Source organism: Arachis duranensis, chromosome 9 (genome assembly GCF_000817695.3).
Source record: "Arachis duranensis cultivar V14167 chromosome 9, aradu.V14167.gnm2.J7QH, whole genome shotgun sequence".
Lineage (NCBI taxonomy): Eukaryota > Viridiplantae > Streptophyta > Magnoliopsida > Fabales > Fabaceae > Arachis > Arachis duranensis.
In genome coordinates, this window is record NC_029780.3 from 19,620,525 (window position 1) to 19,633,929 (window position 13,405).

General features: G+C 33.7%; 1 pseudogene; it reads left to right on the forward strand.

The window, feature by feature from the left end:
* Window positions 1–1,592: 1,592 nt before the first annotated feature.
* LOC107465046 (chitinase 10-like) lies at window positions 1,593–3,304 on the forward strand (annotated as a pseudogene).
* The last annotated feature ends 10,101 nt before the right edge of the window (window positions 3,305–13,405 follow it).

Sequence of the window (13,405 nt, forward strand, 5' to 3'; positions counted from 1 at the left end):
TATTTATTTTTCTTATAAATCTTCCCATTATAAATTCATTAGCAGGATATGGAAGTTTTGTTATGTACATACTAAGATAATGATTTTTATCTTCTTCTTTTAATTTGTAATAATGTATTCTATATTCACATATATAAGATTCCACATTACATAGATCATATATCTGGATATTAGCTAAATGGTTTTTTGCTTCTTGATATTCTTTATTATAGACTTCTTGTTTATGATCTATAATATTTTTTCCAAAAAATTCTTTATATAGAATCATCATTATATATAATATCTTATCATAAGCTGTTATTTTTGTTGCTAAATCTTCTATTATTTGGCTTTCTATTGATGTCATATAATCTCTTATAGTTCCTTTAGTATGAAATCCTATGTAATTCCAAATATCTCTTCCAGATAATTCACTAAGCTTTGGATTAGTAAAAGCTTCTAATAAAAAGGAATTCAACCAATTTTCAAAAAAAAAATTTTCATTCTTTTTACAGTCTAAATCAAGCATTCTTTCTCCTTCCATTTCTTGGATTTTAGGAACGTACTTTAATGGTATTTTTGTATATTTTGACTCTTTATTTATAAACCCTTTTTTAAAAGCATAATTATCAAAACCTGTTTTTCTTTGGGATTCTCTTTTTCTTTATTTCTTTGAAATTTTATGGATACTAATATTTCTTCAAGCATATCTACTATAGAATTTAATTGTGGGTTAAACGTATGATAGAGATGTGGAGAATCATTTTCATGGTAGCATTTTTTAGAAATTTCATGTGAAATATAAGTTTTTTCAGGTTTTTGAAGTCCTTCAATAAAACTTATAGTAAAATAAAGATTTTGAGAAAAATCATTTTGTATTGATTTTAAGAATTCGGTGTTATTACAGTTAACATTAATTTTTGGTCTATTAATTTTGATAACTTGATTATTTCTTCTCTTAAATCTTCTAATTTAATTTTTTCCATTAGGTGACGCTTTTCTTTGTGAAGAGTTACGGTTTAAAGTGTAGCTTTAGAAAGTGTGGTGTAGACAAATCTTTAAATCTGTACCAACTTTGATCTGTATACTAAAATTCTCCTAAAAATAATTGTTTAATTAAATTATTTATATAAAATAAACTGTATTTTTTTAAATCTAACAGTAACATATGTCAATTATTTATTTAAAAATAACTTCATGTGAAGTCGATTATCGGTGAATTTTACATGTTTATGGGGAACACACTAAATAAGTTTCATAATAAAGTAACGGTGAAAATTGAAAATTCAGGTGAAGTCTACCTCACGTGAAATTGATATCTGATAATCGTTGGATGAAAATTTAATCAAATCAGTTAAATCATCTAATGACTCTCAGATATCAACTTCACGTGAAATTGACTTCACCTGAGTTTCCACGAGGTATAAACGTAATGAGTTAGTGAGTAGGACAACATAAACCGTTGACCTTTGACCCTCCACGCCCACCAAGCCACCACCGTCTTTTACCTTTGAATATACGAAATCTTTCTGTAGCGTTGAGTATTGATTATTGAAATTGTACATATATAAACCTGAATCCTACCTCATATCATTCCCATAGAAACCAAACCAATCCTTGATAACATAACATCCAATAACATGGCATTACTCTCATTCTCCTCACTCTGCCTCACAATTTTTGCCATCTATTCTTCATCTTTATCTGCTGAATCACGTGTCTCACCAATTGCACCAATCTCTTCTCTTATTAGCAAAACCCTTTTCGACTCAATTTTTTTACATAAAGATGACAATGCTTGCCCTGCTAGAAACTTTTACACTTATGAATCCTTCGCTGAGGCAACCTCGAGCTTCCCCGCGTTTGGCTCGACCGGATGCTCGGCCACACGGAAGCGCGAGGTTGCCGCATTTCTTGCACAGATCTCACATGAAACCACAGGTGGTTGGGCTACTGCACCTGATGGACCATATGCTTGGGGGCTATGCTTCAAGGAAGAAGTTAGTCCTCAAAGTGATTATTGTGATTCCTCCAATAAAGAATGGCCCTGTTATCCTGGAAAGAGTTACAAAGGCAGAGGACCAATTCAACTTTCCTGGTATATATAATATATAAATCTTTCATATTTGCATGTTTTTACATCCATAATATTATTTGCACCCCATGAAAGTTATGGTCCATTTACATACTAACTCTTCTCCTATGAGATTAAATTATGAATTTTACTCATTTTGCATTCATCTACTTTTTTTTTCATCTTTAAGTATGATAAGTATATGCAGTTGAATTATCAATTATATTAGTAATTAAGTTTCTTTTCATCTTGCTTGAGATACTGTGTTCAACTCACTAATAAATGCCAATTTAATAGACAAACAACATTTTTGTTTCTATATTATTATTTTAACTGAAGGTGTTTACTTAATTTGACCGTTATCTTCTTTAACCAGTAAAAATTTAGATACAAGTGATTTTATATAAAGTTAATTAGCTCAAAGTCGTTAAATAATAATTTAATCAAATTTATTAAATTATTTAATAATTTCAACTATCAATTTTATATAATATTAATTACACCTGAATTTCTACTTTTATAAATAATACTAAAAATAAAAATGATATTTACCATTCGTACTGAATTCTTAAAAAAAAACACAATATCATGTGCATTTTATTTAAATATTAAATTTAATTTTTATATATTATTAGTGTAAAAAAATTTAATCTATTTACATTATTAGCGTGTAAAAATTAAAATCCTTATGTATTTATTTTCTAATTCATGACAAATAAAAAAAGACATGGGAATAAAACTCTAATATATTATTAGGGGATTGGATCCTCAATTTTTTCAGAGGTCCACAAGTAATCTGTCATTTGTGCCAAGTCTCAGCTGCGTGCTTGCGTGATTGTTTAGATTATTCAAATGTACTTATTCTTTCTTTTTGTTGTCTTAGGAATTACAACTATGGGCCAGCAGGGAAGGCCTTGGGATTCGATGGTCTTAAGAACCCAGACATTGTGTCAAACAATTCAGTAATTGCATTCAAAACAGCACTCTGGTTTTGGATGACAGAGCAGAAACCAAAACCTTCTTGCCACAACGTCATGGTTGGGAATTACGTGCCAACAGCATCTGATAGAGCAGCAAATAGAACCTTAGGGTTTGGGTTGGTTACTAACATAATCAACGGTGGACTTGAATGTGGAGTTCCGGATGATGCAAGAGTCAATGATCGGATTGGATACTTTCAAAGATATGCTAAGTTGTTTAATGTAGATACTGGACCTAACTTAGGATTGTGCATATCAGAAATCCTTCTAAGCTTATATTGTTTTTGGTGTATCCTTTTTTTATTTCTATAATTTTATCTCTTTAGTAAATGGTCAAATTCATTCTTAAAAGATTACTCATTTTTTAAATTAGTTTCTAAATTTTTTTTAATTAAATCGTTTTTTAAAGACTTTAAATTGGTCGCATTAGTCCTTCCATCACTTCCATTCTTCATAGCATCAAAATTTGCTGATATGGCACTTTAAGTGACGCCACAACATACATCTGATAATCTTAATTACTTGCTAACATGATAAATTTATTAAATTAGATCAAATCAATCTCAATTTAAAAAATTTCAATGTCTCATAGTCTTGCTCAATTTAGAGTTGATTTGATCTAATTGCATAAATTTAACATATCAACAGTCAATTAGTATAACTAGGAGTATATTATAGTCAATATAGTATTACTTAACGTGCCACATCAACAAATTTTGATGTCATCAACATCAGAAATAACAAAAGGACTAATGTAACTAATTTAAAATCTTTGAAACACGAATTTGATGAAAAAATCTTTCGAAAATCAATTTAAAAAACGAGTAATCTTACATAAATAAATTTGACCATTTACTCTTTATTAGCTCTTGTTCATTATCATCCCTTGAGGAAAATGTTGTAGCCTAATAGACTACCATTTTCAATTTGTAGTTTATTATAAAATAAGTGCTTGTTTGGGTGTCGTTATTTTGATAAAAAAGATTTTTTTATTTTTTAGCATTTTTGGCAAATTTTTAGTAGTAAAAGTAAAAACACTAAAAAAATAAAAAATATCTTTTTTGAGAAGGTATAATTTACATCTTTTTTTAAAAGATTTTTTTAAAAAAAAAGATGTTTTCATATAATAAATAAACAAAAAAGTATTTTTATATTGTTATACCCAAACATAATTGATAGATAAAAAGATATTTTTACATAAAATATCCAAATATAAAATTACTTTTACTTTTTCCATAAGATCTTTTAAAAAATAGATGACTCAAAAAAAGATATTTTCTTAAAACCTCACCTAAACAAGTCTTAAATCTTATGAAAATTGAATGGATATCGAGTAAATAACTAATTTTAAGCATAAAAGATTCAAGTGCTGACAAATTTATCAATAAAAAAATAAAATTAATGTTATATCTATAAAAGATAAATTTTGATCGACAAAATTAATTCAACTCTAAAAAATTATTTAAAATTACTAAATTATCCTCTATCCTAACCTAATCCATCTTCCAATTCTAACACAGAACTTCTACTTCTCATCATCATAAGAAACTAGGGGAGCACATGACCCGATCTGACCTGAAGGTTTGGCCCAGACCCGAATATTTGGGGGCTAATTTGGTGTGATTTTACTGGGTCTAGAGTTGGGTAAAGATCTCGAAAATAAATTCGGTCATTATTTAGGATCAAGTCCGGGTTAAGGTGAACTCGGCTTCACTCGACCCATGTGCACCCTAGGGGAACTAAAAAATGTATATATATTTTAAATTAATTCTAATATTATGTTATATTGATTATAAGTTTATTGTTTTATTTTAAATCACATTTGTTGAATTAGAAAATAGATCAAAGAAGCACGAAATTAGAATTCATGGACAAATTCAAGTTCAAGTATGGTTATCAACTTCTCTGTAACGAGTATTTTTTTCTTCTTTATAAATAAGTGCATCATAATTTTTTGACATAATATTTATCAAGACCCAGACTTCACCCGGTGTCGAGACCTGATTTTAGTGTGGCCCGAAAGTAGTGTGATTTCACCGGGTTTAGAGTTGGGTAAAAGTCTCAAAAATAGACCCAGTCATTATTTAGGGTCGTGTCCGAGTCAAGGCAAACACAGTTTCACCCGACCCCATGTGAACTGATAGATCCCAATTTTGTGGTTTATCTTGTGCTTAATTTGGGGAATTTTATCAACTTATCTCACATTTATTCAATGAAATAGCATGGTTTTGTAATTCTCCTTAAACTTGTGCTTAAGTATAAAAATATGCTTTTTAAGCCCTAAAATTGCTAATTTTAATTCAATTTAATTCCATTCGATGCCTTGATATGCTTGTTGAGTGATTTCAGGTTCATAAGGCAAGTATTGGATGGAAGAAGTGAAGAGAAAAGCATGCAAAATGGAGAATTCATGAAGAAATGAAGAGTTGCAGAAATCTGCCAAGTAACGCGTATACGTGGGCCATGCTTACGCGTGGGAGGACATCTGCCAAATGACGCCTATACATGGCACACGCCTGCGCGTGGGAAGGAAATCTGCCAGGCGACGTGTACGCGTGACCCATGCGTACGCGTGACAAGCTGCACGTGACCTCACAAAAGGCAAAATGTTGGGGGCGATTTCTGAGCTCAAGGAGGCCCAAATCCAACTCATTTCTGATGCTTTTGACTCCAAGGAGTGCAAGGAAATAGGGGGAGAAGTCACAGTTTAGTTTTCATCATATTGTAGGGTAGAATTCTAGAGAGAGAAGCTCTCCCTTTTCTCTAGAATTTAGGGTAGTTTAGGTTTAATTTTCTTAGATCCAACTTTAAATTCTTGTTTTGATTTAGTTTTCCCTTTTGAATTTCTTGTTGTTACATCTTTACTCTTCTAGTTTTACTTGTTATTTCCTTTATTTTGTTGCTTTTATGTTCATGCACTCTTGTTGATTCCAATTTTCTTTCAATGCAACTTTATGTTTTTATGTCTCTTTATGTTATTCTTAATTGCTATTGTTAATTTCTTGCTTATGTTAGTTATGGGTTTTGTTAATTCTTGCATTTTGTGATGTTTACTTTTCTTGCACTCTAGGTGTTTGATAAAATATTTTCACTAGTTTTTGAGTAGTTCTCTTTACTCTTGGCCTAAGCTAAAGGAATTGGGTGACATTGAGTCATTGGGTCTCATTGATTTGGTGATTTGAGAATCCTTAGTGGTCAACTTGATAACCATTAACTCTAGCCTACTACTAAGTCAATTAGTAGGTAGGTTAGGACTTATGGATTGATGTTGATCAAGCCTATTTGACGTACTTCAAGTTTAGGAGTAGACTTTGACGTACTTAAAGCTTAGAAGTATACTTAATGGGTTGGTCTCTCATAATTATCAATACATTGTTTGTAGACAAGGATGATGATCTCAATTTCCATGTCCTAGCCAAGAGTTCTTTTACTTTCTTTTATTAGTTAATTGTCATTTACTTTCTTTATATTTTCTTGCCACTTATAAAATCAAACCCCCTTGTTCTTCATAGCCAATAATTGATCACTTCATTACAATTCCTTGTGAGACGACCCGAGTTTTAAATACTTCGGTTAATTTTCATTGCGGTTTGTACTTGTGACAACCAAATCTATTAAAATTTGATTTTAGAGTTATTTGTTGGTTTGGAGCTATACTTACAACAAAGTAATTCTTTTCTATAATAGAAATTCTAGACCAACAATAATTCTTTCTATCAAGTTTTTGGCGCCGTTGTCGGGGAATTGCGATGGTGTTATATTATTGGCTATTGTGAATATGTGGATATGTTTGCCTTTTGCTTGTTTGTTAGTTTGTGTTAGGTTTAGGACTTTATTGCTTATTTTTGTTAGCTTTTTATTTGCTACTATGAATTCTCATCCTATTTTGGCTATGAGTTTGGTTCAAATTATGTTGTAGGAAATGAAAGCTACAATGACAACATGCATCAAGGATGGAACAATCAAAGATGAGAGGAGCCTCAAGGAATTGATCAACCTTCTTGGCAACAACCTACTCCGATCTCTTATAGGTACAATTCCACCCCTAATGCATATCAATCTAATGGATGTGGTGATCCTCATTGTGGTTGTCAACAACCACCACCATATGCCTATGAACCATCTCCTCAACATGGTTTTGAATCACCTTACTCACAAGCCCTCTACCACCAAACACCTCATTATGACCCTAATCCTTATCCACCATACCAACCACCTTATGAGCCATATGAACCATACATAGAGCCACCACAATTCCAACACAATTACTTCCAAGGACCACCTTCATATACACCATCTCCATACCCTTACCAAGATGAACCACCTTTCAATTATGAGCCCTTTCTCCCAAACAATGAACCATCTCTTCTCACATCACCTCCAATTGATGAATCTCTCCATTCCTTCATGCTGGAACAACAAAGAGATATTAACTCTTACCTCCAAAGGCAAGAAGAGACACAAAAGGTGTTCAAGAAGATAGAAGCCGTGATTGCCACCGTGGCGGAAGCCGTTCGCAACATGGTCTCCTCCTACCTAAGGCTATGCAATCAAGGCACTCCCATTGTTAAATGTGGAGAAGCAATCAAGGAGCATAGTAAGGGAATGAGTTGGGAGCTTTAAGGTGGAGAAGAGGAGTTGAAGCAAGGAGTACAACAAGAGGAGAAGGTAGAGATGATTGAAATGGAAGGAGTGGTTGAAGATTTAGGAGATATTTAAAGTCCATGGGAATGTAGAATTATAGGGCCCTCTTCTAAGAAGCTTGATATTGATGTTGAGGAGGGTGTACAACCTCCAAAGCATATCATGATTGAAGACTTTGAAGAGGTGGATCAAGAGATGGATTCTATAATTGAGGAATTCCTATCTACAATTGAATTCTCTCCCATTGGACATGAAATTGAGATTAAAGAAGAAGATACCTCACCTCCCATACCCTTGGTAAGCAATGAAGAAGAGATTGAATTAGAGAGAAGATACCAAGAGGAAGAGATTGAAATTGAAGAAGCTTGCAAAGAGGTGAAAGTTGCAAAGGAAGAGCACAAGAGAGTGTAACTTGCAAGATCATTGGGACCCTCTCTTCCTAAGTCACCATCCTACACAACATTCAAGTGGATAAAATTCTTATCCCTAAGTTTTACCCTCTCACTTGAATATGGTTTGATTGAAAATGATAGTCACTGTGGAGTTAAGAGTAGTAGAGATTAGAGTTGTGTAGTGGTTGGAAATATCACTCTAGGTTCATGATGGTTGCATGCTCAAAGTTGAATAGCAACGGTTGGTGTAGAACCAAATTGCATGGGTTTAGGAAGTTGTTTGGAGGCTTCATTGAGAATTCGGCTCGCCTACCACCCAAGTGGAACCATGATGATCAATTAGAGGATGGGTGTGAAAATAAGATATGGGATCCCGGATCACAACATGAAGACCAATTTTGGGAGCTCATATCTTGGGAAGAATTTCACCCAAGCTTGGTGAAGACGGTTGGAAATTCTGACAACCGTTTGAGGAGCAAGCATCCTTGGATGTTCAAGGATGAGTACAAGCATAAACCACCTTGACAAGGAGCTTCCCAAATGTCCAACTTAAGGACTTAAACTAAAAGTGCTAGGTGGGAGACACCCCACCATGGTAACCTCTTTCCATTCTCTTGTAGATATAATCAATGAATGAATTGAGTTGACATTGTAGGTAATTTTTCTTATTTTGTATACTCTTATACATTTTGCTTTGATTGATGGATTGCTTATTAGATTCATGTTTTGATTAGAATAGTTGTTGTTGAATTGTATTTTGCTTGAAGTGTAAGTTTTGTTTGTTTTGTATTTGAAAATTTTTCAAAAACCAAAAAATTTGTTGTTAAATTTGAATTTTGGTTGATTTAGAATGTATGTAGGTTAGGAGAGTGCCCTGTTTCTGTTTTATGCCTAAAAAAAGTGCATGCCACGCTCACGCGTCGTGTGCCATATTTGGACTCCTGGTACAAAAATCAGAGAGTTGTGCTGGAGTGGTGCTGGTTTTGTGCGAATAGCACAATTTGGCTTCCATGCGTACGCGTGGGTGACGCTTCCGCGTCACCTGTACTTTTTGCATTCCATGCGTATGCGTGGGCGACGCTTACGCGTTGCTTGTCTCCCCTGCCTCCCACGCGTCGCCTCGCGCCCTGTTTTTTTTCCTATTCTTCTTCCTTTTTTCTTCTTCCATTTTCTTTTCTTCTTCTTTCTTTATACCTTTTTTCTTCTCTCTTCTTCCTTTCTTACTTTCTTCTTTTACCTCTCTTCAAAAAAAAAAAGAAAAAAAAAGAGAAAAAATTTCACTTTTTATTTTTCTCATCTTTCATTTTCTTTTGTATGTTGCATTTGCCTATTTTCATTCATGGCATTTTAATTTTGTTTTTGTAGTTTGTTTTTAATTTCTTTCCTAAGTTTCTTATTTTAATAATGGTGTTGAATTCTCTTACTCAATTGTTGAGAATTTCTTAGTTAATTTTGGTGCTTCTTGACTTGTTTGGTATTGTTGGGTGATGAAATCTTTTAAATCAATGCTTAATCTTTTATGACTCTTGTGTTCTTTGTGCATTAATATGAACTCATATTGTCTTTCATGACCCACTCTTTCTCGTTTGAACTTGATACTCAACATGCTCTTTATGTCATTTACTTATGCTTTGATTTTACTCTTGCATCAAGTGTAGTGATATGCCTTAGCTTATATTGTTTTCTCACTTACATGTTTTACCTACCATGTAGTTGAGAACCATACTCTTATTTGGCATTAGCCCCCGCCTACGTTCTATTTGCTTCCATATCTTTGTTGTGGGCTTAATTTTCTCTCTTTTTCTCTCCTTTTAGGCTGGCCACCAAGAAGGAAAAGAAAAGCTTCTAAATGGGGCAACAAGCAAGTCCCTTTGCACAATCTTTTAAAGGAGCTCATCAGTTATAGCAACTCGTCCACCTTACTCTTCTTTGCATGCACCGAGGACGGTGCAATCTTCAAGTGTGGGGAGATCGTCCGACCGATCTCCGTGGGTAACCACTTCCTTTTTCAACACCAATGTTAGCTAGTTGTTGCATTGCATGATAGGTTGTATGATAGTTAGAATTTGTACATATTTTATCACTTCTTTCTTATTAGGACTACTTGGTTAGGGTGATGATTTCTTTTCTAAGAAACTATTTTAGGGGACCCTACGAATTTGAAAAAAAAAATTGTTGAACTTGCTTGAAAGAATTTATATTAGAGTATTGTTTTGAGCTAAGAACACAAGCATGTGATTTTTGAGCCTAATTGTGTGGTTACATCTTATAACCACTTATTTCCATTCTTGTGTGCATTGTTCTCTTTCAATGATTACAATCTTTGATTTGTTTGATTCTATATGTCCATTATTTTGTGTATGAATGCATTTATATTATTGAGGCCATCATTTTATTTAGCCCACTTACCCAAATAGCCTACCTTTCATCAACTATTGTTAACCAATTTTGAGCCTATTTAATCTCCCTTTGTTTTTAATTTTAGTACATCATTATCCCTAAGTGAAAAACAATAAATGTCCCTTAATTTGGATATTTGTTTAGCTTAGGCTAGTGAGGGTGTGTATCATTTGGGTATGGGAAACTTGAGAACATTGGTTGAGGTAAAAGTGTATTTTGTATTTTTATTAAAAATTTTGAGAATTGGATACATATTCACGCATTTATATCGAAAGAAAAAAATAGAAAAAGAAAAAACTATATATATAGAAAAAAGAAATGCAATAAAAAGGGGACAAAAATGTCCCAAAGTAAAGTAATAATAACAATGCATATGGAATGTGAAAAAGTGGGAATCATGGGTAGCTAGGTATTGTATTAGAATTGTATAGGTTGTTATATGTGTTTGGAGAGAGTTTAGGTTAATCAAAGATTCAAATTTCAAGCTCACTTGACCATATACATCCTCACCTTTACCCTAACCCTATTACAACCTATGAATAAGACCTCATGATAAATGTATTCATGAATTGAATAATTGTTGATTATTAGATGAAAAACAAATCTTGGAAAGCATGATTAGAAGAGGATTGAGTGAATCAACCCGATACACTTGAGCGACTAGAGCAAAAACACTTCCGGTGAGAGTTCGATGCTCAATTCCTTGTTCCAGGGTTTCATGAGTTTTCTTCTTGCAAGTCTATTTGAACTTCATTTTTATATTTGAATTGGTAGGATTCATGAATCGTCATATGACCTTAGCCCTACTTGTTCGTATATGTCTTGAAGTTGATTTACTTTTAACCAAGTAGGTATAATCATTTTGCATTTAGTTGCATTCATATAGATAGGTGCATATAGTTTATTTGCATTGAATAAATGTTCATACCCCTTTTCTTATCTTTCTTGGTTTAGTATGAGGACATGCTTAGTTTAAGTGTGGGGAGGTTTGATAAACTCCAATTTTGTGGTTTATCTTATGCTTAATTTAGATAATTTTATCAACTTATCTCATATTTATTCAATGAAATAGCATGATTTTTGTAATTCTCCTTAAATTTGTGCTTAAGTGTAAAAACATGCTTTTCAGGCCCTAAAATTGCTAATTTTAATTCACTTTAAATCCATTCGATGCCTTAATGTGTTTGTTGAGTGATTTCAGGTTCATAAGGCAAGTATTGGATGGAAGAAGTGAAGAGAAAAGCATGCAAAATGGAGAATTCATGAAGAAATGAGGAGTTGCAGAAATCTGCCAAATAACACGTATACGTGGCCCATGCTTACGCATGGGAGGGACATCTGCCAAATGACGCCTATACATGGCCCACGCCTGTGCGTGGGAAGAAAATCTGCCAGGCGACGCGTACGCGTGACCCATGCGTACGCGTGACAAGCTACACGTGACCTCACAAAAGGCAAAATGCTGGGGGCGATTTCTGAGCTCAAGGAGGCCCAAATCCAACTCATTTCTGATACTTTTGACTCCAAGGAGTGCAAGGGAATAGGGGAGAGAAGTCATAGTTTTGTTTTCATCATGTTGTAGGGTAGAATTCTAGAGAGAGAAGCTCTCCCTTCTCTCTAGAATTTAGGGTAGTTTAGGTTTAATTTTCTTAAATCCAACTTTAAATTCTTGTTTTGATTTAGTTTTCCCTTTGAATTTCTTGTTGTTACATCTTTACTCTTCTAGTTTTACTTGTTATTTCCTATATTTTGTTGCTTTTATGTTCATGCACTCTTGTTTATTCCAATTTTCTTTTAATACAACTTTATGTTTTTGTGTCTCTTTATGTTATTCTTAGTTGCTATTGTTGATTTCTTGCTTATGTTAGCTATGGGTTTTGTTAATTCTTGCATTTTGTGATGTTTACTTTTCTTGCACTCTAGGTGTTTGATAAAATGTTTTCACTAGTTTTTGAGTAGTTCTCTTTACTCTTGGCCTAGGCTAAGGAAATTGGGTGACCTTGAATCATTGGATCTCATTGATTTGGTGATTTGAGAATTCTTAGTGGTCAACTTGATAACCATTAACACTAGCCTACTACTAAGTCAATTAGTAGCTAGGCTAGGACTTATAGATTGATGTTGATCAAGTCTATTTGACGTACTTCAAGTTTAGGAGTAGACTTTTGACGTACATAAAGCTTAGAAGTAGACTTAATGGGTTGGTCTCTCATAATTGTCAATACATAGTTTGTAGACAAGGATGGTGATCTCAATTCCCATGTCCTAGCCAAGGTTCTTTTACTTTCTTTTATTAGTTAATTGTCATTTACTTTCTTTTATATTTTCTTGCCACTTATAAAATCAAACCCCCTTGTTCTTCATAGCCAATAATTGATCACTTCATTGCAATTTCTTGTGAGACGACCCGAGGTTTAAATACTTCGGTTAATTTTTATTGGGGTTTGTACTTGTGACAACCAAATCTATTAAAATTTGATGTAAGAGTTATTTGTTGGTTTGGAGCTATACTTACAACGAAGTAATTTTTTTCTATAAGAGAAATTCTAGACCGACAATAATTCTTTTCTATCATGCACCCATACAAGAAACCTTTCATCTTCTCCTTCTTCCTCTCTTTATTCATCCCTTCAACACGATCCTCCACAGATTGTTGCTGAAATCGCTGCTGCTGTCGTTGGATCGAAACGTCGCCATTGTCGTCGCCGCCCCAAGGACGCCATCGAACCCTCCCTTCTCGAGCCAGTAACATTAGTGTAGCCCTAGTGCTCCTTTTCTTCCTATTGCGGTCATGTCACAACCACCACTCCTCCACCCACTGTCACTGCCGCTTAAGGTTGCTGCAACTTCACCCTAACTCCATCCCACTACCACTCCCACCATGACCTCATCACTTTCGAGCCCCTCATCACCAAGATCGAGCGCCATCGTGAGGA